The sequence below is a fragment of the Callithrix jacchus genome, chromosome 15, assembly GCF_049354715.1.
Source record: "Callithrix jacchus isolate 240 chromosome 15, calJac240_pri, whole genome shotgun sequence".
Taxonomy (NCBI): domain Eukaryota; kingdom Metazoa; phylum Chordata; class Mammalia; order Primates; family Cebidae; genus Callithrix; species Callithrix jacchus.
This window is the reverse complement of record NC_133516.1, coordinates 37628233-37655284: the sequence shown is the minus strand read 5'-3', so window position 1 is coordinate 37655284 and position 27052 is coordinate 37628233. Positions and strand designations below refer to the sequence as shown.

The following is a 27052-nucleotide window of genomic DNA, read 5'->3' as shown; positions in this document are numbered from 1 at the left end:
CTCAGAATGAAGAAATCTACAATGCATATCTTACAAAATTGTTTGGGGATTTTCCACTTTTATGTGTTTGGGCATTTTTCCCTCTTAAACATCAAAACCTAATAATCGTGGCAGAAGGTTAAATATTTTCCATACTTTGTTTCTGAAATTTATTCCTTTCAAAGACTGAACATATGGGGGAAAGAAGTCTACACACCCAATCTATTATGATGGTTACCTCTGGGGTTAGGGAGTAGGACCATGATGTGGGGGCAATGAGGGGGCTCTTACTTCATCATTTTATTTACAATGAAAATGTATTAATGTGCCACTTGTACAATTTTCATAGCTACTTAAAACAATCATATGTAGAGGAAAAAAATATCGATTTGGAAAATTGTAAGTGTTTTATGGTATCCCAAATGTGAAGATTACACATAGGACTGCAAAGAGGACGAGGTAGGGAAGACTTCCTGTTTGCGAAGAGGACGAGGTAGGGAAGACTTCCTGTTTGCGAAGAGGACGAGGTAGGGAAGACTTCCTGTTTGCGAAGAGGACGAGGTAGGGAAGACTTCCTGTTTGCAAAGAGGACAAAGTAGGGAAGACTTCCTGTTTGCTTGGCTGGTAGTATCCACTCTTTAAAGCATTTCTGTACAGAAAGAGGAATAAAAGAATCGAAACTTTGATTAGTTATATCAAGATCACATTGAATTCATTTTCTCTAATGCCAGTTTCCTTTAACTTAAGATACTTAAAAAAAAGTCAATGCCCTCATGACATCATCAGTTCATGCACCATTTCTTGGGGCATTAAAACAGAAACTTAAAGTTTATATGTAACAACCGAATTCAAGAGAGCACCTTATTTAAATTTCTGAATCTCTTAGGGGCTAGGAATGAAATGTAATGCTAATTTAATTTAGTAATTTGTTCTCTTTCCACCAAAACACACAATCATTGCTTGTGAAAGCCTCAATCCCATCCCATCTCCAACTTTCTTTTTCCATCAGGCTGGGATGGAATTATAGGCTGATTTGAAGAGCAAAGTCCAGTGGCATCCCAGACCCTAATCTCTAAACACCCAGTGCCAAGGGATGTTTCATGACCACAGCAGGTTCATCACCTTACTTTCCAGATGCAGGAATGAGGGCTGAATGGGGTGGAGCTTTTTAGTCTTCAAGGATGTAAAACTATATATACACAATGCAAGCAGCTGGCAGGAGTCCTTTGTAAGTGTGTGTGTGTGTGTGTTGGACAAAGAGTTGGATCAAATTAGTGGTTTCCTGTTCAGAGCAGGACGTAGTTTCCTTCCATGAAAGGAAACATAATTAATTCCACTTCCATCAGCACATCAAGAGGATGATGGGTAACTCACCTCCTACCAGCCCTGGCTGCAAGGGAGATGCAGCCCAAGGGAAGTGATCATTCACTGGGCCTGGGCTGGTCTCTGGCTGACCAGGGAAAGCACACACCTTCACACCCCCATTCCTCTTCAGGTCCCCCTGGAGACTGTCAATGTTTGAGTTCTGTCCTTTTTCCACTCTTGGGAGGACAACAATGTCTCTCCAGGTCCTGCAGTCTGGGTTTGATTAAATAATTATAAACTCCCAGCAGCAGATCTATCATTTATGTCCCAAAACATGCCAGCATGTGTCTTTTGTGGCTATGCCAGCCAATCATAAAGCTACTCTCCTTATTGTCACCAAGAACACAGTGGTTCAGTGTTTGTGCTTGTTCCTAGGTTTTGGTGATAGAAAATTGCCCAGCAGTTTGCTGCTGGTGCCAGCATCACTACAGAACTTCATAATAAATCCTTTCTACATTTATTCAGTCGACTGCTCTGACACTGAAATTGCCTTTTATAAGCATATGATCAGAGGTTTCCATTTGACACTTCTAACTCCGGGCTATTATACAGTCTAACAGAAAAGGCCTCAAAAGCCTGTGTCCGCACATACAGCATGGCACGGGGACTGCTGGCTGGCCAGGGGAAGGTGGGAGATTGGAAGTGCTGGAGAGCTGACCTTTTACCCCACATAAAGGAAGCACAGAGGTGATCTCTTTAATCCGTTTGCTTAAACTGTTTAAAATTTTCTACTTCCTCCACAACTAAAGCCCAAAATAAAGTTACTAAAAGAAAGCAGTAATATTTCATAGTAACATGCAATCTCCTACAAAAGTGCAAGCAGAGACGGGGAAGGTAGGGATCCCATCTGACTGAGTTCAAGGAGCTTCTAGAGAAATGTTTTTCATTCTTGCCTGAATTGAGTCACAAGTGATCTCTAAATGGCCCCAACGTTAAGTATATCAACCAAAACTAGGAAAGCAATGAAAATACCTAGATGGGAAGTCTTTTTCTGTTTTTTTGTGTACCTGAAAAATCTCACTAACAATAATTCACATGGCCAGAATCACCTTCTGCTAATGACAAGAAGAGGTCTCTAGAAATTATGCATAAAAATTTAGTAATGAAACAGAGCTTTGTTTTGGAAAGAGAAAGATGTGTTCTCTTTTCTTTTGCATAGTTCTGTATAGATTCAGAAAAATATGAGCATACATGGCTTATGTGTGTTTTCATTTTTGAAAATGTTCAAAACCACTCATTTATTGGAAGTAGTACAATATCCAAAATGAGATAACAAAGCTTAGTGAAAATAAACTGGAGGAAGAGTCCTGGAATAACAGAATCCATCAGTCGCTCATTTTCCATCACTGTCTTTCATTTGCGTTTACATTTACCGAAGTGCCTTGGCATTGTGTCAGTCGGCAGATGACATGTGAATCGCGAAAGAAGAGTCACTTTATACAAAGGTCGAATCGGTTGAAGGTTGCATGTTTTGTTTTTACTGACTCCTTTGAAAGAATCATTAAAATGCTTCCACTCAATGCAGAAAACAATAATTATCATTACAGGAAAGGCTTCAGATATTACATTTCATTTTTAAGAAAATGGGTTTTAGAATAAATATTAATTAAATATATTTAACATGTATACAGTTTGATATTATTTTTCAAAATTAAAATATCCTATATTTTCAAAAACTAAGTTGTTTTTGTTGCATTGTTTTTAAGATTTGAGAATTAACTTCTTTCAGTATTATAATTCCTGTTGACATCACATTTACCCCAACAGTATTCAAATTATATTTATGTAGTTTTGAAAATGAAGTCAATTATTCTTGTAAATAAACTATATTCAAATAAATTATTTTCAAATGTATCAACTTAAAACTATACTACTATTCTAATAAGACTAAAGTTGGAGAAAATTTATTAATAAAGACTTCATTATGAAATGTGTAGTAATATACAGTGACTACACATTTATTTGAGTGACTATTACTGGAGAAAATAGTTAGAAAAAAGAAAAAGTTTAAAATAGACCAAGTAGTCGAAAGACAGACAGAGAAATACGGTTTTGCCCTCCTTTATTTTTATATAGAAACGACTTATGCTGGTAAACATAAGACAAATAATTCTTAGACTAAATGTTTCAAATGTATAACTATTAGACGTTTGTGAGAAAAGCTGGTTTCTTTAAAAAAAAAAACGTGCTTTTGACAAATAGTGCTTAAACAGAAATGCAACCATGTGTACAGGACTGTTTTTAGTTAAAATTTTTCAATGTGCCAACAGAAAAGAGATGTCGTCGATAACTGGCCACTAGGGGGCCTTCCTATTAGTCCATTCTTAAAAGGACAGTAATTAATAATAAACTGCAAAGATACACTCCGATATTTTCCATCATACACATACATAGAAATAACTGATTAGGAAGTGACAAGAATCTGGTTATCCTATCATCTGGTTATTCAGATAGTATAAAACTATTGATTAATTTTTTTCTTCTTCACTAAACAAACTTTTTAAAAAAAAAAAAATCAACTGCTGTTATTTTGGGGTTTGTTTTTACTTCAATAATGGTGTTTTTACCTGCTTCTCATTATCTTCTTTTGTTTTATTGATTCTCCCCAGAGATAAAATAAGGAATTTAATTTAATCTAACCAGTACATTGATTCAGCCTGTTTACTCAGATTAACCTAAACAGATATGCGAGCTTGTCAGAGCCTGTGTTCGTCATCTCTTTTGACAGCTCTCCTAACTGCAGTCGTGTTGAGAGCCAGTGGCACCATGGTGTGGTGTTCAATCAGCAAACTCTTGTTGAGCATTTACTATATACTGGATGCTGTGCTTGGTGCTGGGCTACAGGTGGAAACCAACTTGGTGTTGTGGTCCTCACAGAGACAGCAAGAAACAAGGTGATAAGGGAAAGGGGGTTTGAGGAGGTTCCATTTGAACAGAATCCTGAATGCTACAAGGGAGGAAGCCACAGGAGTGTGATAGTCCAGCAGGTGGGATTTTGGATTTATCATTAAGAAGCCTGGGGTCAGGTCCTGTCTCCTTTACTCACCAGCTGAGTATGAACTTGGGGAGTTCGTGGACACTCTCTGATTTTGCTGTCTCACCAGGAATGTTAGCAGTTCTGGCTCCATTCCCTGCAATTGTGCCTGCACCTCCTCCCTCACCAGATTTTGGGAGTATCAGATAAAGTGAGCGATTTGAGATTACAAATTATTTTTATTGAGTGAATTTTCAACTAGAGAACTTTGATGAACAAGATGCCTTCTTGTCTCCAAGTTTAAAAATATTTAATAAGCAACAGCATAAAAAATGTTCCAATACATTAAGTTAAAACTATTTTTGAAAAATATTATTTTAATATGTATACATATATGCATAAGATAGTTAGCAAAGACATAATCCAAGATAGATATTTCTAGTTAAATTATGAATATTTTCATTTTTTCCTTTTTGCTTTTTGTACTTTCTTTCTGCAGTGGCCATGAAATGTTTTACAAAAAAATAATATTCTAATTAAACAAAATCATAAAGAAAAAAGATATTGACAGGGTGGGTGGAAAAATTCCGTTTTCAACAAAGATAAAATTTCCCTTTGTAGATGTTTTGTTAAATATTCATGTGGAGAGGTTTTCATCAAAATCTTTAGATAATTTTCAAATCCCCACAAAAACCATTAACATCAAATTTTTTAAAACTTAAATAGAGTTTTCCTCTTACAATCTAAAACTCTTTCACCTGTTTATTAAACTCCAAAAAAGAAATATATTTCAAAAATGAAAATTATTTTTCAATGTAAATACACATCTATATTAAGTTCTGTGTTTAAACGTGCACCTTTAAGATTTGTTTTTAAAATAAGTGACTTCTTCAAACGCCTCTGCTTTGGCATTTGCTGCATGTTAAGGTGACTTCTGCTAACTTATACCACCTTTCAGAGTACATTCAAACAAGAAGACGCATTTGAAAAATGCCCCAACATTATCCTTTCCACAGTACTCAGATTTTATGCATTTCCACCGTGCTTTCATAAACTATAAAACATTGACCTATCTATCTGCTTATTTCGTCTGAATTATCTTGGTGATTAGAAATTTGTTATTCCTTCTTTTTTCATTTTGCTTACTTTTAGGAACACAAGTACTGAATTAATAAATTTTGGTTGTTAAAAATACAAAGGTCAGATGAAGTTCCAAGTCCATCCTCTCGCAGAGGCTGCCCCTGCCGTCAGTGCGTTGGATAGAGTTCCTGTGGTTGCTGCTTTTCTAATACATCTGCATCCAGAGATACATACCTAAAGAAACAAATAGTTTGGGGTTGCTTCTCTTTTAAACACCATAATCCAAATCATATGAAGAAAGTATTGTTCCACACTTTCTTTTCTTCAAGATCTCTCAGAGATCTATCTGCGTCAGGATGCACAGGTCTACGGCATTTTAAATAGTCTTTGTTTGGAAGATGTATCCTCAGCCCTCTTTGGGTCCCTAAGGTTTGTGTGGAACTTAACTATTAAGTAATCCAAAGGTGTGACTTCAAGTCAGTTCAGAATATGCTGTCCCTACTTTAAGCCTGGCACTGTGAATCTTGAGCGAATGAGGTTATTATCCCTGCCCTGGAAGAAAATGTCAGATATTTCTTGAAAGTGGGAAGGAGGTAATACATTCAAGGACTATTAACTCTTCTGCCGTATCATACATTTAATGTTTTAGAAATAAGCTGTTCCACTTTAAGAACAAAATTATTTAAACTGTAGGCTCCAAGATCTAGAAACTGGATGGAACCTCAGGAAGTCATCTTTGTCTATCTTCTACCTTTAGACATTTAACTCAGGACGGAAAATGGAGTCTCAGGGAAAATGAACACTCAGTTGAAACTGTCTGCATGCCCAGAAAGAATCTAATGTTGCCTCAGAATCTGTTATTGTGGTGCAGCTGTTTCATTCCTCGGCATGTGTTTGGTATCTTGAATTTTCTTTATTATTTATCTAAGGAGGAGTCTCCTTAGTTTTCAAATAAAAGGCTTGGTCAGTTTACTAACCAGTAACAGGGAGGTGAACAGCAAGTTTGTGGAAATATCTGTTAAGAGGTAGAAGCGGGCTGGGCGCGGTGGCTCACGCCTGTAATCCCAGCACTTTGGGAGGCCGAGACGAGTGGATCATGAGGTCAAGAGATCGAGACCACCCTGGTCAACATGGTGAAACCCCATCTCTACTAAAAATAGAAAAAACTAGCTGGGCACAGTGGCGCGTGCCTGTAATCCCAGCGACTTTGGGAGGCTGAGGCAGGAGAATTGCCTGAACCTGGGAGGCGGAGGTTGCGGTGAGCCGAGATCGCACCATTGCACTCCAGCCTGGGTAACAAGAGCGAAACTCCGTCTCAAAAAAAAAAAGAAAAAAAAGTTAGAAGCTTTCTCTCTGAGAGGCCAGGCGGGGCAGATGTTTGCACGGTTCTGAGACAGGCCTCATCAGTGATGCTGCTAAATACTGCCAGGGTTTTAGGGAGGGCGAAGAGGAACCCCACTCATTTTTTTGTACTCATCTTCCCTTTGTACAGGTGCTCACATTTCTCTGAACTCTGTGCTTGGGTTTCTAAGATTACCAGAAAGGGTCAGACTGTGGGGGCGTGTTTGATGTTCTAACTTCGTTTGCTAGGATACATGTAGGACTCCAGGTGAGGCCGAAGATGCAGAGCAGAGCTAAATTCTCCCAGACAGCAAAAATCAGCCCACAAGAAGGAGGCAGTCTTCTGTCTGCAGTTACAGCTCCACCGGTCCTAGGTCCCAGCAGACAGGGTACAAGGCAGGGAGAGCTATTAGAAACACTTATCCTGTCTCCAACCAACACTGAGTTTTCACAGAACAATTGTTGGAATGTAAGGAGAATGTCTTTCTTCTCTGAGACAAGAAAGGCAATTTTAAAAATAAATTGAACTACTGAAGAAATAATATTTGATAATGCAAAGTTTGACTCAAAACACCTGAAGTACATAAGTTTAAAAGGACAGTTATGTCTTAAATAAGTTTATTTTAGATACAAGAAAATGTGTTTAAAATAACACAAGATATATTGGAAACTAATTCTCAGCATCATAGAAAGATCTTCCATGGGTAATTTAACATGTAGTATCTCATTGATGCCCTCATATTTTTACTTATTTATTCTTAAAACATGCCATTTTTGGTTGTTTTTAGGAAAAACATTGTTTTTGGATTCTTGAATCATAAAATATTAGAGCTTCTTGTTCATGTAGCTGAATTATCCCAGATAATGTCACAAGCATGTAAAGAGACATCTTAGTAGTACTAGAAATTTTAAATGCGTTGTTAAAACACACATAACTAATAAAAATAAGGCAGAATCCATCTATGACTGAGAAAATTCTCTGTAAATTCCATCGTTTTGTTTTGTTTTAATTTGAACTTTTTAATAAGCAAGCAATATTTTAGGTCAATGCAATTTGATTTGCATTCACAGAAGTATTTTCCTCCTACACCACAGACATAGGAAATACTAATAAAAACCATGCTGTGGAGCCTGCCAAGGCGATCTTCTTTATTATGACCCTGCCTTCTGCGTGCAGAAATCATCTAGGTATATTCCTAGCCTCTAGACAATGTATATTACATGTCTTATCAAAATCAAATACTCTGATCTAGTAACAATAGTATTTTTCATTTTAATTTATAAACAGATGGTATTTATGAGTCATTTTATGCAAATGGAGTGTCACCGAAATTTTACGAAATGAAAAAAACAATTCTCTAAGCCAGAAAACTTTTACCAAAATAATGTCAGATAACTCTGTTGGAACCTATGGCTACTCTTTCTGACATTGCTATGGTTTGAATGTGTTCCTTAAAATTTATGTGTTGGAAACTTAATTCCTAATGTAACAGTGCTGAGAGGTGAGACCATTAAGAGGTGATTAGGTCATGAGGGCTCTGCCCTTGTGAATAAATTAATGTCATTATCATGGGAGTGGGTTAACTATTGTGCAAGTGGGCTCCTGATCAAAGGATGAGTTTGGTCCTTTCTCTCTCACCCTCTCCTTGCCCATCTGCCATGGAATGGCACAAGAAGGCCCTCATCAGATGAGGCCCCTTGATCTTGGACTTCTCAGCCTCCAGAACCATGAGCCAAGTGAATTTATTTTCTTAATAAATTACCCAGTCTCAGGTATTCTGTTATAGCAGCAGATTAAGACAGACATCAACAAAATAATCAAAGATATACAAAAATGTCAGTTTGATTTTTTTAACGTCTCTTACTTTCTATGTAGTGCACCATGAATTTGTGATTTATAAAATGTGTTCTTGAAGCAATTTAGAGATTAATTGGAAGCAATTGAGAATTTAATCCATCTCACTTTCAGGGGCAGTAAGATTAGATTAGTTTACTCTTTGAAATTCAATAAAGGACTCCTTTCATTTGGGCTCAGTTTATCTTCCGCTAATTCCTAGCAGTGCAATCTGGAGTTTCTGAGGCAGGGTGGACATACCTCTGCTTGCGTCAGCTACCTACTTCATGAGCTGCATGTGCCCCTCCGAGCCTTGGCGTCCTGCACTTGAGTTTCAGCCCTCTGGAGCTTTATTTGTTGCAGAGAGTGCCTGAGGAACCCTGTCCCGCAAAAGTAGACGGAAGACCATATGTGTTAAACCATAGCCCATTCCAAGCTGCCCTTGAGGGAGAGGGGCTAATGCAGGACTTTGAAGGCGGAGTAGAAGAAAGAGTCTGGAAAATGCTTTGGAAAATGGAAAAGCAGTCCAAAAAGATTTTAGTTTTATGTCTGTTTAGGGAAGACCAAATATCAGACAGGATGTAATGTGACATTTAGATTTAATTCTGTTGATGATTTGCAGATTTGGAAATATACTTCCTAGATTGTCCAGTGTCCTTGGGAGCTGGATCTACCCAGGAGTGGTAGTTGCTTAGAAGAAATGAACTATGAAAAAAAATTACTGTACTTTCACAGTCTGGAGCTCAAGAAAAATGTAGTGACAAGGTGTGTTGACTGCCTCTCATCCACAGGAGGAAAGACCAGGCCAACCTGGATTTCCACTTTACATCCACCACTGATGAGCTGTGTGACCTTGGACAAGTGAACTAACCTCTCTGGTTCTGTTTTCTCATCTGCAAAATGGTGCTAATATTAATAATAATAGCTATATTCATGAAGATTTAATTCATGCCAGGGATTGTTCTAGAAAGATGTATTAACTTAGTCATCACAGCAATTTTTGAGTTTAGAATCACTGTTAACTTCTTGTTCCATTGAGAAAACTAAGGTTTGGTGGTTTTTTTGTTTCTTTTTTGAGATGGAGTCTTGCCCTCTCACCCAGGCTGGAGTGCAGTGGCACTATCTAGGCTCAAGCAGTTCTCGTGCCTCAGACTCCTGAGTAGCTGAGACTTCTGGCACGTGTCACAATGCCCAACTAAGTTTTGTATTTTAGTAGAGACAGGGCTTCACCATGTTGGCCAGGCTGGTCTTGAATTCCTGACCTCAGGCGTTCCTCTTGCCTCAGCCTCTCAAAGTGATGGGATTACAAGGGTGAGCCACCACATCTGGCCAAGTTGAGGAAACCAAGGTTTAAATGAGTTAAGGGAGTGGCCTCAGCTTATACAGCTAGAAATGCAGAGTCAAATGTCAGCTCAACATGTCTAGACCCAAGGAATGTGTTCTGGCCTACAGCACCATGAGACACAGGCGAACATTAGCCGAGGCCAGGGACCAGGAGCTGGACTGGATCCCCACAAGCTTCCATCACTTACAGACTGCAAAGGTGCCAAGCAATGGAGCCTCTCATGTAAACCAGGGATAATTATGGGATCTGCCTCATGGCGCTTCTGTGAGGCTCAACTGAAGTAATATTTGTCAACTCAGAACAGTGTTTGCTAAGAAGTAGGTAACTATTTAAGAGTGCAATTAGTATTATGTTAGAACTTATACTCCCTAATGATATGGGTTTGAAGCAAAATTTAATTCATACATATAAATTACTTACCTGTACGCAGTAACTACACAATAAATGATTCCTTCTGGGATATTTTGTGCTAAATATGAGGCATGGATTAGGTGCTGGTGAAGTGCAGACCACAGGGCCCAGGGCTACCTGCTGTGGAGCTCACAGTCTAATGGAAGGAAGAAGAACAGTTTTAATTTTATTTTTTCCAAGGTATCAGAAAGTTATGTCTTTAAGCAGGCAGATTTCTCACCTGCATGTAATAATACTCATGCAATAGGATAAATGGATTGAGGAGTATTCTCAGGCTCATCTTTTCTCATAGCCTTGTAGAGAGAATCCTGTGGGTACAGCCTCCATTTCTACCCCTCAGCCACCATCAGCAGGATGACTGAATCTGACATAGAGGGTGGGAGAAACTGAGTAATCTCCATAATAAAACACCAAGTGGAAAGGGAGGGGAGAAAGCAAAGTGCAATCTTCAGAACACAGCAAGGGCATGCACATGTGTGCATGTGTTGTGTGTATGTGTGTATATGTACACATGTGTTTTGTGAGTGTGTGCTGTGTGTGTTGGGGGCTGAGGTGGTCCCAATGCAGCTGCAGGGTTTAGGGAAGGTATAAGATAAGAAACAAAATTAAGTAAGTATTGCAAGGATCTGTATCATCTTTCTTGTTGTTAAAATACAGGAGTAAAAGAACTCTTTCCCTCTCTTATTAATTTTGGCTCACTAATTGTGTTTGTGCAAGTCACACTCCTTGGAGACCAGATAACCATGTGGTTTTATGGCGTATGGAACAGGGTATTTGCCAGGAGCCTTGCTGGCCCATTTGTTGAAGAGAGACTGTCAGGTTCTGCCTGTCCTCAATCATGACCCTAAAGCAAATAAGATTGTTCCAGTCTTGGGGAGCCCAGCCACATGTTTGCTTGGGCATCAGTGGGTTCTTTGTCTAGTCTCAGAGCCTTCAATGCAGAGTATGCAGGCATGCATCATTTTCCAATCTTAGACCACAGTGGCCTCTCTGACATTGGCAAGAACTATTGCAATCACAGGGGTTAGATTCCACAAACACTAATGTACAGCAGTTTCCCAAATTTCCCTGATGGTGAAAAAAAAATGATTCCTGGGGTCAACCTAGCAATACTGAAGCAGAAGTTCCAGAGGAAACGTCCAGAAATGTTTGACCAATGTCACAGGCAACTTTTATCAGTAAAGTCTGAAACAATGGTGTGTATGTTTCCAGCATTGCCAAAGCTCCCTACTCCATGAAGAAGCTACGTGTCTTTCTTGATGGAGGTACTAGCCACCTCTGGTGACTAAAGTTGAAGATGAGAGACGAAGACCCATTCCCCCACACCCAACTTAGCAGCACCAAAGATCATTATCTTTGAGGGCATAGTTAGTTCAGGTAGAGCAAAGCTACGCTGTAGACACAGTTGTAGATGTCTGCTTGCCCTTCCTGACCTCCTCTTCTCACGTTCCTCTCTGAGTCACTCACCTGCTGCCTCTGGGCTCACTGCCCTTTTAAACTCCTGAGGTCAGCATCTTAAATGTGATACCTTAAAGCCCCCAGATGAGCTCACCACTAGATCTTCTGAAAGCAAGTTTCTCAATAGAATATATCAGTATCCTGGCAGCAGCTGGAGGATCAAAGTTAAAACTCTTGTACCATACAAGTGGAGATTCCCTGCCTGGGGCTTGTGATACCCCTTCAACTGATTGTCGAGTATAACTACCATGCCTTCCTTTGCTCACCTAGAACAGTGTGACCTTAATTCAGAGGTTGCCATACAGGATTGTACTGAGAACCTGTGAATCTTCTTAGAGTATTTTTAGTTGAAAAGTATTGTGGAATTTTATTAGTTTTCTATTGCTGTGTAATAGTACTACTACAAACTTAGCCACTCAAAGCAGCACACATTTATTATCTCACAATTTCTATAAGTCAGAAGTCCAGAAACTACTTAACTGGGTTCTCTGCTTAGAATCTGATAAAACTGCAATCAAGGAGTAGGCCATGGTCTCATCTGAGGCTTGACTGGGGAAGAATCTGTTTTCTAACTAATTAAGACTGTTGAGAGAATTTAGTTTCTTGAAGCTGTAGAACTGAAAACTTCCATTTTTTATGGCTGCTGACCAGAGGCCACCCTCAGTTCCTTGGCATGTAGGGTCTTCCAACATGACCACATGGCACATCAAAGTAAGAAAGTGAGGAGGGACCCCAGCAAGATTGGTGCTACAATCTTATGTTACATAATCATATACATGTAATCACATATATCTTGTCCCCTTTGTCATACTCTATTGATTAAAAGAAAATCACAGGCCTTGCCCACATTCAAGGAGAGCATCAGCAGATGACTAGGAGGAGGGTTACCTTATGAGTTTGTGAAAGTAGTGATCACTAATTAGAATGTCTGTTCAACCCCAAAACAACACTACTTCTCTAAGATGTGGGTTATCTGTGGCAGCCATGTGTGTGCTGTGGGACCCCACACCCTGACCAGAGTTAATTGATGGGCAGGCAGAGACCCAGCTCAAAGTGAAGCAATCAGATTCTGCCTTCCAGGGTTTGAGCACTAGAATTTACAAATAGTTAGTTAGTCTGGGCTATTTTCCTTTATGGAAGAAGAGACAACTATTTGTTGGGTTATCTTTTTCCAACATGTACATGTGGGACAGAAAGAACAAAATTGGAGCAGAGAGAAAGATGAAGGTTATCTGCAGAGGGAAAAAATAAAAATTAGAGATAGAGAAAACAATTCACTTGGGTTTCCAGTGGCAATCTTGTTTATGGTTCCAGGTTCTCATGTAACACAGTGATGTTTTAGTTCCAGAACTCTTTCAATATCCTGTGAGTAAATCTTCTCTTGTTTAAGCTTGTTCAAGGCAGCTCCTGTTCCTTGTCAAGGTAAAGAAGCCTGACTAAATTAAGATGTCAGAGTGGGCCTTATCTCTTCCTCACATATAACCTCTCCAGCTTTCATCCACCTGCCCACACATCCATCCACCTAATAGATATTTCTCTACTCCCTCATATGGGCCTTGCATTGTCCTGGATGCTGGGATACAACAGCAAACAGGACTTCAGCTTTCTACCCTCACCACCACATAACCTATGGAGATACCAGGCAGGTAAGCAGAGTGCCAGGTGGGAGGTGCTGAGGAGCACAGAAGAGAAGCAGGTGTATGAGCCTGGGGACGAGATCTCCAGAAAGGCTCCCAAGAGGAAGTGGCTAAGCTGAGATACAAGAAGCAAGTCAGGACTAAGCAAATGAAGGGGACAGCAGAGACAATTGTACCAGGCAATGGGAACAGCATGTGTGGAATGGACGAGGCAAATCTGAACAGGCTGGGAGCAGGAGCAAGACACGTCTGCAATCAGAGAGCTCAGTGTATGTAAAGAGATCTTCCATGGAAATGGTGAGAAAGCTGACTTTCTTTATATCTGTCCCCCTAAACCATTACCTCTTTGAAGCTAGGCACTGTAATTTTTTAAAAATTATAAACACTTAGTTTGCCATTAGAGATTTATTAATTTAAAAGTATGTGTCTAAGCATTTTATCTACTTTTTCACTTGTATAAATTAAAAGGTACTCTCTTCAATGTAGTGATCTATGATCTCTGACAATGCATGCGGCTAAATAACCATCCCCAGTACCAAAATAGAGAATAGTTTCATGACTGAAAAAAATTCCCTCATGCTGCAGTTTTACGGTCAGCCCCTCTCCCCACTCCCTGGCCTTGCTAATATTCTATATGTTCAATATTTCATTTACTCTTCATATCTATTATTCGACTTTATGGAGCAGGAAACCAAGGATCAGTGGATTGTTGTCTTCCTTCTTTCTCTGGCTTCATTCTGGAAATTGCGTGATTGCTGTATCTGTGAAGTTAAGGGGCCTGTTCTCTCAGATCACCAAGGAAGGCACTCACATTTGTCAGGTCACACACAAAACATCAAGTCAGTTCAGAAAATTGTACCTTGTTTTCTAAGACTTGAGCTCTGTGCTGAAAGGATATAAGAACAGAAAACTGGCATTATCTCTGGGACAGATCTGCCTTTCCTGGCCTTCTGCTGTGGGGCCGAAGGCATGCATTTCATGAAGCCAATAAAATGCACCTTGTTCTCAAGAAATGTTACAACAGCTGGCTTCCAGATCCTCTGATTGTTATGTCTTTTTTGAGAAGTATCCATTAATTACTTTTAATCATCTCTTGATTTTACCAGGAAGGTCATTATTTCTACAGGGAACTTACGAACAGATCTGGGAGTGTTTTCATGTTGTTTTTTTCCTGCGGTGTGGTGTAACTTTCTTTGTCATCAATACATACGTCAAAGCAGGCTAACCAGAGTATTTCCTCTGCCACAGCATATGGTTGGGTCATGCAAACAACCATCGTAAATCCTCCTTGACAGTGCCCCAAAATGATATCGTGACCTGGTCCCGGTGGAATCCAGATTTATGAAGATCTGAATGTGAGAACTGAGTGTTAGAAGCATGGGTTTTTGAAAATGTGCCACAGGAATACGTCTGTCTATTTATATGGCTACTTGCCTCCATATGTGGCCAGTGAATGAAAAATATGTGCAGAGGTATTTGAAAAATTCTTGAGGTGCCTGAATAAGACTGCCTGGTCCCTGGAGCAGAGTCAGCACCCAATAAATATTCCCTGAGTGAGTGAGTAAATGGATGGATGAAGGAAGTGGAACTTGGGTGAGTTATAAAGGCATCTCATTTTTCTAGAAAGTAGCTCACTAGTATAAGGGCATACTTGATTACCTTTTTACTTCTGAAAGCACCCAGTTTTGTTCCATAAATCTCTGTATCCTCAGTCCCAGCAGTAACTCTTAGTCTAAGCCAATCAGATCATGGCATTTTTCATGGAGCCTATGACGGGTCTGGGAAGATGCATGTGACCTCTGTTGGCCCAATCAGATTAAAAGGGATGAGTTTTAAGTTCATGGCATGAGGAGAAGTTTTCCATTTCTTTCTCTGGGAACAGGCAAGGGATGTCTCTCTATTTGCTGCCCTAGGGCTTTTCCCTTCCATGCCAAGATCCTGTCTAGGCTGCCCCATTTACCTTATGACCTTGGCAGGAACCATTTTGGGTTTGAGCCTAGTCGTGTGCAAAAGAGAGAGCAGAAACTCATCTTATCCTAAATGACACAGTTGAAGTACCAGACATTCCTGGAGAAGACCAGTATGCTGGACCAGATTTCACTCTTGGTGTTTGAGAGAGCAATTTCCTTCTGGTTACCTTATGTTGGAATTTTTGTTGCTTTATCCTGAAAACAAAAAGCTAAAGTAAAAGTCTGAAGTTGAGAAAAGAATAAGGAAGAAAAGGCTCAGTTATTTTGTATTGTTTTGATCAGTAATAATAGCAACTTCTGCATGTAGAATACACATGAGGATCACTGTTAGGTCCTGTCTTTCATTGTATGTATCCACACCCCTGGGAGGTGAGTACTGCTATGCTGGTTTTACTCACCTCCTTCAGGTAAGATTTGCCCACCTGGAAAAGAAGTTTTCCTCCTTTTCTAGTGGTGTTGTGAGTCTTTTTCTTTCCCCTGATTAGTTTTTGCACTGGTTTCCCTGCGATAAAGAGAAAAAGAGGTTTCCATTATTATGTACTCCACAATCTGTCACGTCTTCATCCATTCATACTATTGTCCCTCTCACTGGTTCATGAAATTTAGAAAATAGCTTAGCAGTTATTCCTTTTGCAGTTACTATAAGCAGGGTGTAGGCATGGAAGAAAGAGAAGAGGAATGACGAGGTCTGCTTTGCTTATGCAAGTTTTACAAGGAAACATGAAACAACCCTTGCCTACAAAGATCTTATCCTCTAATCGGGACACCAGGGCAGGGCATTTCAGGATGATAGGAGACTTGAATCGATAAAAATACAAAATTCTGTTAGCCATCAAAAACTAGCATGTCATTAATTCTTTTTTTGTTTTTTGTTTTTTTTTTGAGATGGAGTTTCGCTCTTGTTACCCAGGCTGGAGTGCAATGGCGCCATCTCGGCTCACCGCAACCTCCGCCTCCTGAGTTCAGGCAATTCTCCTGCCTCAGCCTCCTGAGTAGCTGGGACTACAGGCACGCGCCACCATGCCCAGCTAATTTTTTGTATTTTTAGTAGAGACGGGGTTTCACCATGTTGACCAGGATGGTCTCGATCCCTTGACCTCGTGATCCACCGGCCTTGGCCTCCCAAAGTGGCATGTCATTAATTCTTGAGGAGAGGAACATCATAATAACTTTCAAATCCAGACTTTGGCTTTGGTCTCTTCCTCCACCATCATCTTTTGCCTGGAGGCCTTCAGTGGCTTCCAGATTGGCTTCCACCTTGTCTACTGTCGGACTGGTTCTTCACACGGAAACTAGAGAGATTTTGTGGAGAAGCAAAGCAGACCGTGTCATTCTTCTGCTCTTTCTTGCATGCCTACAAGAGTCTGCCCAGGGGATTCCTCCAACCTCTGCAGCCTTGTCTTATGCCATGCCCCTCCAATTCATTCTGTTGCTTTCCTTTTGGGAAATTTCCAGCCCTACCAAGAAAAGGTCTTTACATATGCTGTTCCCTCTTTCTGGAACACCCTTTTCTCTTTAGTCAACACCTATTTATCTTCCTTCCAGTCTCACTTCAAGCATCCCATCCTCAGCAAAGCCTTCTGTGACCTCCCTGTGTTATGTAAAACCTACAGCAGGGTCCCATAGCACTAGGAATCTTTCCTCTGGGCTTGTCCCAGTTGCAGCTCTACAGTTTGTGTCATCATTTAAAACACACCTCAAGATAGGGAGGGATCTTATCTATGTTTAGGAGCTATTGGATCTCCAGAGCTTGACAAAGCATGTGGCGTGTGGTAGATGCTCAGTAAATATTTGTTGAAAGACAGAATGAGTATATAAACATGCAATTCATGCTCACTTTGTGGCAGGCACCATGCTACAAACCTAACCATATTGTCATTTACTTCCTAGAACTCTTTTTAGTTCCCCTCTATGAAAGAAGCACTATTGTTGTCATTCCCATTTTATAGTTTGGGTCCCACCAAGTAAGTGATACACCTGGGATTCCAGCTAGGCACATGGCTTCACGTACTGAACTCTTAACTACTGGCCTCTGCACGTCTCACAGAGAAAAAAAAGTTCTGGAAGGTCAAAGGAAGGAGAAGCTTTGTAAGAAAGCAGGAGTTTGGGCTAGTCCCAAAAGACAAGCTGGCTTCATCCAGAGAGGGGATAAGAAGGAGGGGTGGTGCAGAGGCACACTGCTAACCTAAAGGCACTTTTGAGCAAGGTTCCCTTCTTGGTAGGTGAATTAGAAAAAGATGCCCTGTCCTTCCTGCAAGAACTGGCTTAATTTCAGCTTTCACTTTCTGACTCTCTGGGCCACCCCAACCCCCGCCTTTTTTTTCTTTTTTTCTTTTGCACTGAACAAACCACTCAGCCATATGCAGCACTCTGCAGGCATGAAGACTTAGAGGCAAAAAAGCGAGAAGTGAAAAACTCCATCTGGCTAAAGTGGAGGCTTTCTGAGGAGATATAAAAGTCTAAGACTTGTGCCATCTGATATAGTAGCCACTAACCACACATGGCTATTTAAATTTCAGTGAATTAAAATTCAATGCAATTAAAACATCTGTTCCTCAATTATATTATCCGCTTTTTAAGTACTCAATAGCTGCCTACAGCTGATGGCTGCCAGAGTGGAAAGCAAAAATATAAAACATTTCCATTGCTGGGGAGAGTTCCATTGGACAGCTCTGGTCTAGAAAGCAAGGTGGAGCCATCGTTTTTAAAAAGTTGCCCAGTCTGTGTGCATGCCATGGGCTATGAGGAGTCATGAAAGGGTCTGAACCAGGGAAGTGGTGTGATGGAAGTATAGTGCCAAGAGAAGTAGTACTATCATTTTATTGAGGGAGAGGCGTGTTAAGTATCTCACAAGCATGATTGCATTGAAGGTAGGTACTATCATATCCCCATTCTATAGACAAGGAAGTTGTGACACAGTGAGGTTAAATAACTCATACACCTCCAGGTGTGTCTGCTCCCAGAAGGTTCTACCTTATACCATGCTCCGAGTCTGTACTCTAATCGACATGATGATGGGAGTGTATTATTCAAAAAAGCAGAGCTCAAGTTCAGAGAGGCCAGCTTGGCAGCTCTGGAGGCATGAAATGATAATGACTTCAACTAGGGGGTCAAGAGCTTCCTTCGCAGCAAACTTCAGAGGTTTCTTGTTCTTTGCTCCTGGCCTATAGTTTCCTCCCTTCCTCCCTAACCATTAATCGCAATCGCTTTCATTTTCTTTGGAATCATCTTTGCTTATTCTTTTGCTCCTCTTGTTGGTGTTTCCAGAGAAAATTGTGTTTGCATTAGGTTTTATCCTAATAAATTTTTATCCCTGGGAGGACGTCTCCTGCCTCATCCTGCTGTTAGGCCTCTTCCTAGAGATCCCAGGACACAGCTGGAGAGCTTGTGTGGGCCCCACCACAAGCCAAGCCGAGAAATCCCATCTGGAAATGTGCGTGGCAGAAGCTTTCCCTCTCCTTCCAGTTCTCCTAGTGAATGGAAATGCACCCATGTGTCCCATTTCCTGCTGGGACATGGGGCCTTTTTGTTTCTTTGGCCTCCTGGTGTTGAAGTATCAGCTATAAACTTTCCTGGGAATTACTTCTATCTTCATTGCCTGGTCCAGCAAACTTTAGTTTGTGACTATTTCAGCTTTAGTGAGGTCTGTCAAATGATGGAGGTGGATTGACCCTCCCTGGGTCTTATAAAGAGAATTGGTTTCTGATCCCCATTACTCTCCCCAATACTCCTGAGGAAGTCTGTGAGAGAAACCCTTAAACGATGATCTATGTGTGACAGCTGGGGAAATTGAGGCATTGAAGGAGGAGAGAATTCCACATGCATCAAAATTAAAAAACTAGAAAGAAAACCATGACATCCAGGTTGCCTGGTCATGCTTTAACCACAACCCACACTCGCCTGTTTAGTTACAACAAACACAAAAGAGATAAACATAGATGTAAGTTAGTCTAAACACCAAATTTTAGAAGTTTTTCCTCTGATGTCTAGTCAGCTATCCTGACCTTTATTGGAGGATAAACCAACTTGCAACAGCTGTGGATAATTATTTACTGTAAGTCAGAGACCAAAGGGCTTGGATAATGAAGTGAATTCAGCATTAGAAGGAGAGAGATTTGCTGAGCACCAGAAAGTTACCTTTTAAGTTGATTCCTGAATTTCAAAGATCAGGAGGTACCAGGTTCACTATATAAGAGTTGCTGGAAAAGCCCAGGATGTGCTGAGCTGTGGAGCTTTGTTCACATGTGAGGGGTTTTACAAAAATGTGCAACCACACCTGGCCCTTCCTCAGTCTGGAATCATCCAAGAAGATACTTTCTGCAGATGCTGCTGAGATGACACATCCCTTGGTGTCCATAAAAGTGATCTACAGCTGGCTGTGAGTTACCCAGCCATCTTGGCTACTCAATAAGAAACAGATTCGGATTCCCTCACTCAGGCTGTCAGATTTTACAGCTGTCTGAGGGTCTCTGGCAGGGTGGCCTCTCAGCAAGACACTGCTGAAGCGGGGCTCAAACATTTGGCAGTCAAGGGAGGGACAAAAGCTTTGCATAATTTGGGAGTGAGTTCAAAGCCAATAACATTTACACTCCATGCCAAGAAAGCATTTTAAAGCCAGTGAGGTGCCTCTAAGCCAATAAGGTGTTATTACCTTTAAGAACATCCCTTTGGCCCTTTGATAATAAGCGTTGTTTTAAAGTATTTGAAAATACCATTCACAATTTAAAACAGGATATATCACCTCCACACTTTAAACATCCAAAAAGAAAAAGAAGTCTTGATTGACCTTTATCCACTTCCATTATGGACAGACAGTCCTCCAGACGGAACACAAGACACACACAAACACACACACACACACACACACACACACACACGCTTCCTTATCCTCACCTGTGCTGCAAAAGAATAGGATCTGGCCACTCCAAGTGTGGCAAGAGGAGCAATGAGGCTAATCAAGTTCCTCTCCAGGAGCCTCATTCCTAAAAGCCAGCCTACAGTACAGGGAAAAACTTGCCGCCAGGGTTCCCATGCCTCACATAAGGTTCAGCCCCCAGGATGCTTTCCAGAGCAAGGCCTCTGCTGAGAACTCTGTGTTCTAGAATTTTAATTAAACAGACCACAAAACCCACTTGCTCCCAAGTTGAATTCTAAGTTTGAACTTGAGAACAACAGAAGGTAGGGAAACGTGATCATTGGCCTGGGCAAAATGGTTGAGCACAGAATAGCTACAGTGTAAGGCAAAAATTAAGAATACAGAGTCTAGAGCTAGACAGCTTAGGCTCATATCTTGATTCTGCTACTCCCTGGCTGTATGGCGTTGGGCCCATTCCTTGTCTTGAGATTGGTGAATCCCTGTAACTTGGAATCATGACTCAGAACTGGGGGTAACCTTTGAAGACCCTCTTGTTCAACCATTATCCCATTAGACTCAGCCATAATGATCAATGAGGAGACCCAAGAATTCCCAGTTCTCAGCCCTTCACTATTTCCATCTGAGTGGACCACGAGGATGTGCCAGTGGCAGAAGAAGAGGAAGGCAGGAGATCTCCTGAATCTTTTGCCAGAAACCTTAGCCTAAACTGGAAAATATCTGAGGGTGGCTGGATGGACAGCAGAGCTGAAAACTCTATGTGAGCTCTTTGAAGGCTGATGAACAGCTAAGAAACTGCTTCTTATCCATCTCCCTCCTTCCAGGATTCAGTCTCTGGTCTGTGGAGTAAGAACTACCATGCTGCATTCTGTTGTTTCCTGTCTGAAGCATGTAGTTCACCATGGAATACATGGTCCTTTTCCAGCAGTCCTATCTACCTGCCCAATCTCAACTCCCATCCCACACAACCCCTCTGTCTGACCACACTGACCATCTGCTGCCTAACACGTCACACATATGCATGACTCCACACCTAGACGTGCTTTTCCCTCTACTTGCAATGTTCTTCCCCCTTTTCAAGTCCCTACTCGTTCTTCAAGATTAAGACCAATGTTAACTCTTCTGTAAGGTTTTCATATACAGGATCACTAATTCTAATCATAGAGAAGTTGAGTACTGTGCTGAACCCTTTTTTTATGATTATCTCATTTATTCATTGAATCCTTACTGCAGTCTAATGAAGTAGATCCTGTTATGATCCCCATTTTAAGAAGAGGAAACCAAGGCTCACAGGGGTTAAGTAATGCCCAAGGCCACGCAGCTAGTTAGAGAGCCAGGTTCAAGCCCAGCTCTAATTGATTCTAGAAGCAAATTCTCCCCGCATAGGTCTCCCAGTGAACTGTACTGACTCTCCCGGTGAACTTGACTTACGCTTTGGTTACATCATTTTCCCAGTTTAACTTTCTCTCCCCTACTAGATTAAAAATCAAGTTGGATGTGAGACTCATTTTTATCTCTAATACTTAGCTCACTGCTTGGCCCACAATAGATACTTAATATAAATGTGCATAAATCTGTTAATGGAGAAATGAATGACTAGATGAAAGGATGAATAGTAGAAGAAAGGAAGGGAGGGAGGGAGGAAGGAAGGAAGGAAAGAAGGAAGGAATAAAAGTATGTTACTCCCTCAAAGGTACGTATTATAAAACAAAGCAGCCTTTTCCAAGTACATCAAACATTATGTTCTGTAGAGAAGAATTTTAAGGCTGTCTGAAAAAATGTGCCTAGATATTCAATACATATTTTTTACTGACTCTGGCCTTATTAATGGTAGAAATTCATAGGAAGTCAAGTCTATACTGTATGCACCTAAGACCAGAGATGAGGAGTCTACAAATGTTAGACACAGCAAAAAATATCTGGGCCTGGCCATGACCTTGAAGAATGGAGGTATTATGCTCTCTGAGCTCAGTCTTTCTGCTTGGAATAAAGCCAAAACTAAAACCCAAAACCCCACCTTTATGTACTTCTCACGATTTGAATGCCTTGCCTTTTGCTACGTCCTCCCTGGGAGAAGTCTTATCAATAGACTTCAGACAGGTAAGCTTGCAGCTGCTCCACATTCAAGTGTTTAGACTACATCTAAACTTGCTTTTTTTTTTTTTTTTTAATATAACAACTTGCTTATTAGGGATGCATAAATAGATCTAGAGAAAATGAGAACAGATCTAATCTTCGGGTAAAAATATATAAGGCACCAAACAGACTCATTAGAGAAGGTTCAGAAGTCAGTGCCTGTGGCTCAGAGTTCAAATTGGCTTGGCCAGAACAAGCCTCCTCTCAGAACAGATGAGCAAATGTGGTTATCCTCAGTGTTTTCAGAGCATAAAGATACAGCCTGAGAGGCAAACTGTGTTTCCAGCTAGAGAAGAATCAGGATTATAAGTGACATGTGAAAATATCATCTCGTGATCTGCAAGGCCTAAATGCTTTGGGCGGTGTTGTGTCTGGAATTTCTTTGGCACAAGCCATGACCAGCTATGAAGTCATTCCTAGTCGGTCTGTGACAGGAGCATAACCCAGGGCCTTGCCTTGGTGTACCCTAAAAATGGAGAGGCTGACTACTCACGCAATTGGAGGCAGATGGGAGGTTGCAAAGCTGGGTAAAAAAGAAGCTTTCTGCCATCTGTCTTTGACCCAAAAGGGGATAAACTCAGACCAAGTTTTACAAAGACCGCCTGAATGATTTACGTTGAGCAGTTCCCATTGATGGCCAAGCAAAGATTTTGCTTCAGTTCTAAGTACATATCCTTGCTTTGAGTGGATATCTGAGGCTGTTTTCTGTCCCGACTTTGTCTGGTTTCATTTTGGAAGAAAATATGTTTATATAAAGCAATGCCCTGTGCATTCCCCCACATCCTAAATATGAAAAATAATCACAGCTTCCACTTACGGAGTGTTAATTACATGTGAGAGACTCTGACAAGTGCTTGATATGACCCTGTCTCATTTAATCTTCACCAGCAAGCCTGGGAGGCAGAGGTGCTTGTTCACCTGCTTTATGGATGTGAATAAGGAGACATCCCAGTTATTCAGCGGCAGAAACAAGACCTGTGTTCAGGACTTGGTTTAAGGCCAAACTCCAGTAAATGTTACTGGAATGCAATTCTCCCCAGCTTTTCATATATTTGTTTAAGTCTCCCCGAGGTTATAGATGATCAGGGCTGTATTTTGCCCTTCTGTGGGGATCACACAGCGCAATGGACATACTAACAGCTAAATGCATTGATGAAACCCCCTTTTTTTTTTCTTAATGAAAAAGACAGATAGGAAATTTTTCAGGTGGTGAGTGTGATCCATGCATGAAGTGGGACAGAAATGAATCAAGAAAGAAGTTACATCAACACAAGAATCAAGGACTCCTGGTTGGGCTTATTGTTGAAGGTACCATCTTCTATCACAGAGGTCATGAAACTTGGGGCCAAACAAAAGGGCATTTGTTGCTGGAAGATAGATGTTCTGCTCACTCAGGAACCAAGATCACTTCAAAGTTTGCTTGGCTTGGTGGGAAGCTGTTACCAAGGAGAAGAGTCCCTGTGTCCCAACTGCCCATAAATATGTCTCCAATCAGTAGGAAGGAGTTGTGCAAAATGGCTGTAGTAGCTGGAGCAGGGGGCTGGAGACTCAGGAAGTGGATGTGTCTCCTTCCATAGCACTGACTGCGCCAGGAAGGATTCCACATCCCGGCTGGCCAAGACAAACAACAGTCCAGCACTGGTGGGGAGGCAGCCATCAGGGAACAGCTGAACCACCATGGTCATCCAGCCTCTCAAAGACTGTCACCGCAAGAGCAAAGCCAGGGCCTGCGGTTTCCTGTCGTCCTCTCTGGGACACAGCTCAGTCTTCCAATGACTCATGGCCAGTGGCGTGCAAAGATTTCACGTCCCATCTCCAACAGAGCCCAACCTGTGCAGAACCATGGCTGTTCCCACTGCTTCTGCCTCCTGGATTGCTTAATGAGGGGATTAACGATAACCAGGATGTGAGTGGACCTCTTCAAATGAGCAGCCTGGCCATAAAACTGGCTGTGTGCAGGCAAGAAAAAACAAAGCAGGGGTTGGGTACTGCTCAGCAGCCCTGCACCAAGGCTTCCGTGTCTCAAGTCTTCTGGTCATGTGGGGAGAGGAGAGGAAACTGAAATTTATTAACTTCAGGCCTCTAGAGAGATGATGAGGCTCAGTGGTTAAGAGTGTGGTCATCAGATTGCATCTGGCCTTATTATTTCCTAATGGCTTAGTGATCTTGGGAAGTTCCTCAGCCACTCTGCACTTGAATCTTTTCATTCAGAAAAAGGAGATGATAGTGGTATCTACTGCATTAGATGGTTTTGAAGATCAAATGGAGATTTATAAATGTCGTTTGGTAAATGTTAGCTTTCGTCATTGTTATTTTCACCACATTGATACTCAAGTTTAATTGGTGGTGGGAGCTGAAGAACAGTGGAAATGACTTCTGAGGGAATTCACACCAATTACAGAGTAGGTGCTTTGCGGAAATTGAACACCAGAGTCCAGTTATTAATTGGAAGAGAGCCTTGATCCTACTACCGGCTGTGTTCTGTGGATGATTGAGCCTAAAGACCCTTTGTGATCGGTGGTAACTCAGGAACAGACTGGTCACGGTGACAGTCTCACATCACACTTGGAAACGCTATTAATAATCCAACCCCCAACCACACCCAAGCTGCCTCTTCAGTTCTACTAAAATTTGTTGAAGGCTTGTCACATGACAGGCACTACTGGCATGGTGGGGAGGGTGGGGCATGAATATAACAGATAGGTTTAACACATGGCCCCTGTTTCAAAACGGGAACAGAAGAGATGAATACAAGTACACTCAACTAACACCATGCAGCAAATCATTGCTCCAGTGCGGAGACAAACTACATGCAAGGCACACAGGGAGAGACTGCTTCTGAATGGGGATGTCTGTGAAGTCTTCTTGGAGGATGTGTGTTTTGAGATGTGAAGAGGAGGCAAACAGTGTAGTTAAATAGATCATCTTTTGCAAAAGTAGTAGCCTAGAGTAGATGAAAGGGATAAACTGAAAGATAAAGTTGGGAAGGTTGGAGAAGACCATATTTTATATAGTTCTGATAGGCTTAAAGATTTGGATTTTGTTATTTATATAGGGAAGCAATATGCCTTGGGAATAGAAGCTCAGGCATTGACTCTGAAATGTATTTGAGTCATGGCTGTACTTCGTTCACATGATGTGACCTTAGAAAAACATTTCACTCTCTGGACCTCAGACTCTCTACTAGAAAGAGGGGCTCACAACGGTGGTTCACTCACAGGGCTGTGGATATGCACAGGCTGCTCAGCACTGTTCCTTAACATAATACCGTCTTAGAAATATTAGCCATTGCTGTCATATCAGCAAGTGAGAGACCATTGCAATAGCTTAGGGAGAAATGGTAAGCATCTGTTGTAGGACAGTGGCAAGCAAAAAGGAGGAATGCATGTACCTTTCAGAGGCAGAATAGGGAAGTAAATAGGGCATGAGAAGTGAGAAGGGAGCAAAGATGACTTAAGGATTTGAACCTGGAGACCAGGAGTTTTGAAATAGTGTTACCAAGTTCAGGTCATGGAAAATGATCTCGGTTTGAAATGTATTGAATGAAAGGTGGCTGGTAAATCATTCAGGTTGGTCTTTTGCCTTTTTCAAAGGCAAAGATCCAAATTTCAGTCAAATTTTTAGGATAAGAGACTTAGACTGGAGAATCGTGCATTAAAGTCAAGACTTTGGAATGATAAATGGTCCTGAAAGGGTCTTTAAGAGTATGAGAAATGGGCATTATTAAATGTCTATTTATAAGAGAGGATAGAGGAAGAAAAATCGAAGAACTAGCCAGTTACTGTGTTTCTAAAACCAAGTGATGCATGTGTCAAACAGGCTGTGGTAGTCAGCTCAGCAGACAGAGATGAGGTCATTAGTTTAACTATATCTTCCATGAACATCTCAGGAGAGTATAGGGAAGAAGCTAGTTTGTAGTGCAATGGGGAAATGTGCCGTGTGCTTCATTGTAAAGAAGTTCAGAAGTTAAAGGAATGTAAGAGAGAAGGGTAAGGACATTGAAACAAATGTGGCACAAGGCGGGGGTAAGTTTAGAGTGGAAATGATTTGAACAGTTTTGTAGAGTAGAAGAAACATCCACTGGAGAGAAATTAAGGATGCACCAGAAGAAACAGGTTATTGTTGATCTAAGGAGAGCCAGGAAAGTGTGTGAATTACAGATTTATAAGGATGTACATTTCAGAGCAGACAAAGACCTCATCTTATTTGGATTCCAGAGCAAGGAAGAAAGATTAGGTTTAAAGGCAAATATACAAAAAAAATTATTTGGGTAGTTGATGGAGTTCATGTTAGCATACCTTTGTCTTCTAATAAGCCACAGATTTTCCTTTAATAATTTAATGAGATTTCATAAGTTTTTAAAAGTGTAGATTGAGATTTTCTCTGTTAATTCTCTTGAGAGGCTGAGTAGTGGGGCAGGAATAACCACAGGAGTGGTTAGAAGTCAGAAGTTCAGACCAGTCATAACCTCATATTAAATCTCAGTTACCTCACCCACAAACGGAGAATGCCCACCAAGAGGAGGAACTAGTCTTTCAACGAGGTAATGCATGTGTCTGGCTTTGTAAAATTCACCTGTAATTATTACACTTTGTTTTTATCTGTCATATTTATTATATTTTGTTCTTGAAACTGTGTTGGTTTTTGTT

The 27052-nt window shown here is 41.0% G+C and overlaps 1 long non-coding RNA gene across 2 annotated transcripts; it reads right to left on the bottom strand.

The window, feature by feature from the left end:
* Positions 1 to 272: 272 nt before the first annotated feature.
* On the bottom strand, positions 273 to 20466 carry LOC118147803 (uncharacterized). Of its 2 annotated transcripts, none has more exons than XR_013527772.1 (4): positions 20288 to 20466; positions 15793 to 15896; positions 10339 to 10465; positions 273 to 628 (listed from the first exon to the last, which is right to left on the bottom strand). It is a non-coding gene; the product is annotated as an uncharacterized LOC118147803 (long non-coding RNA). The 2 variants fall into 2 exon arrangements; XR_013527773.1 differs by having other exon boundaries at positions 15817 to 15896.
* Between the last annotated feature and the right edge of the window lie 6586 nt (positions 20467 to 27052).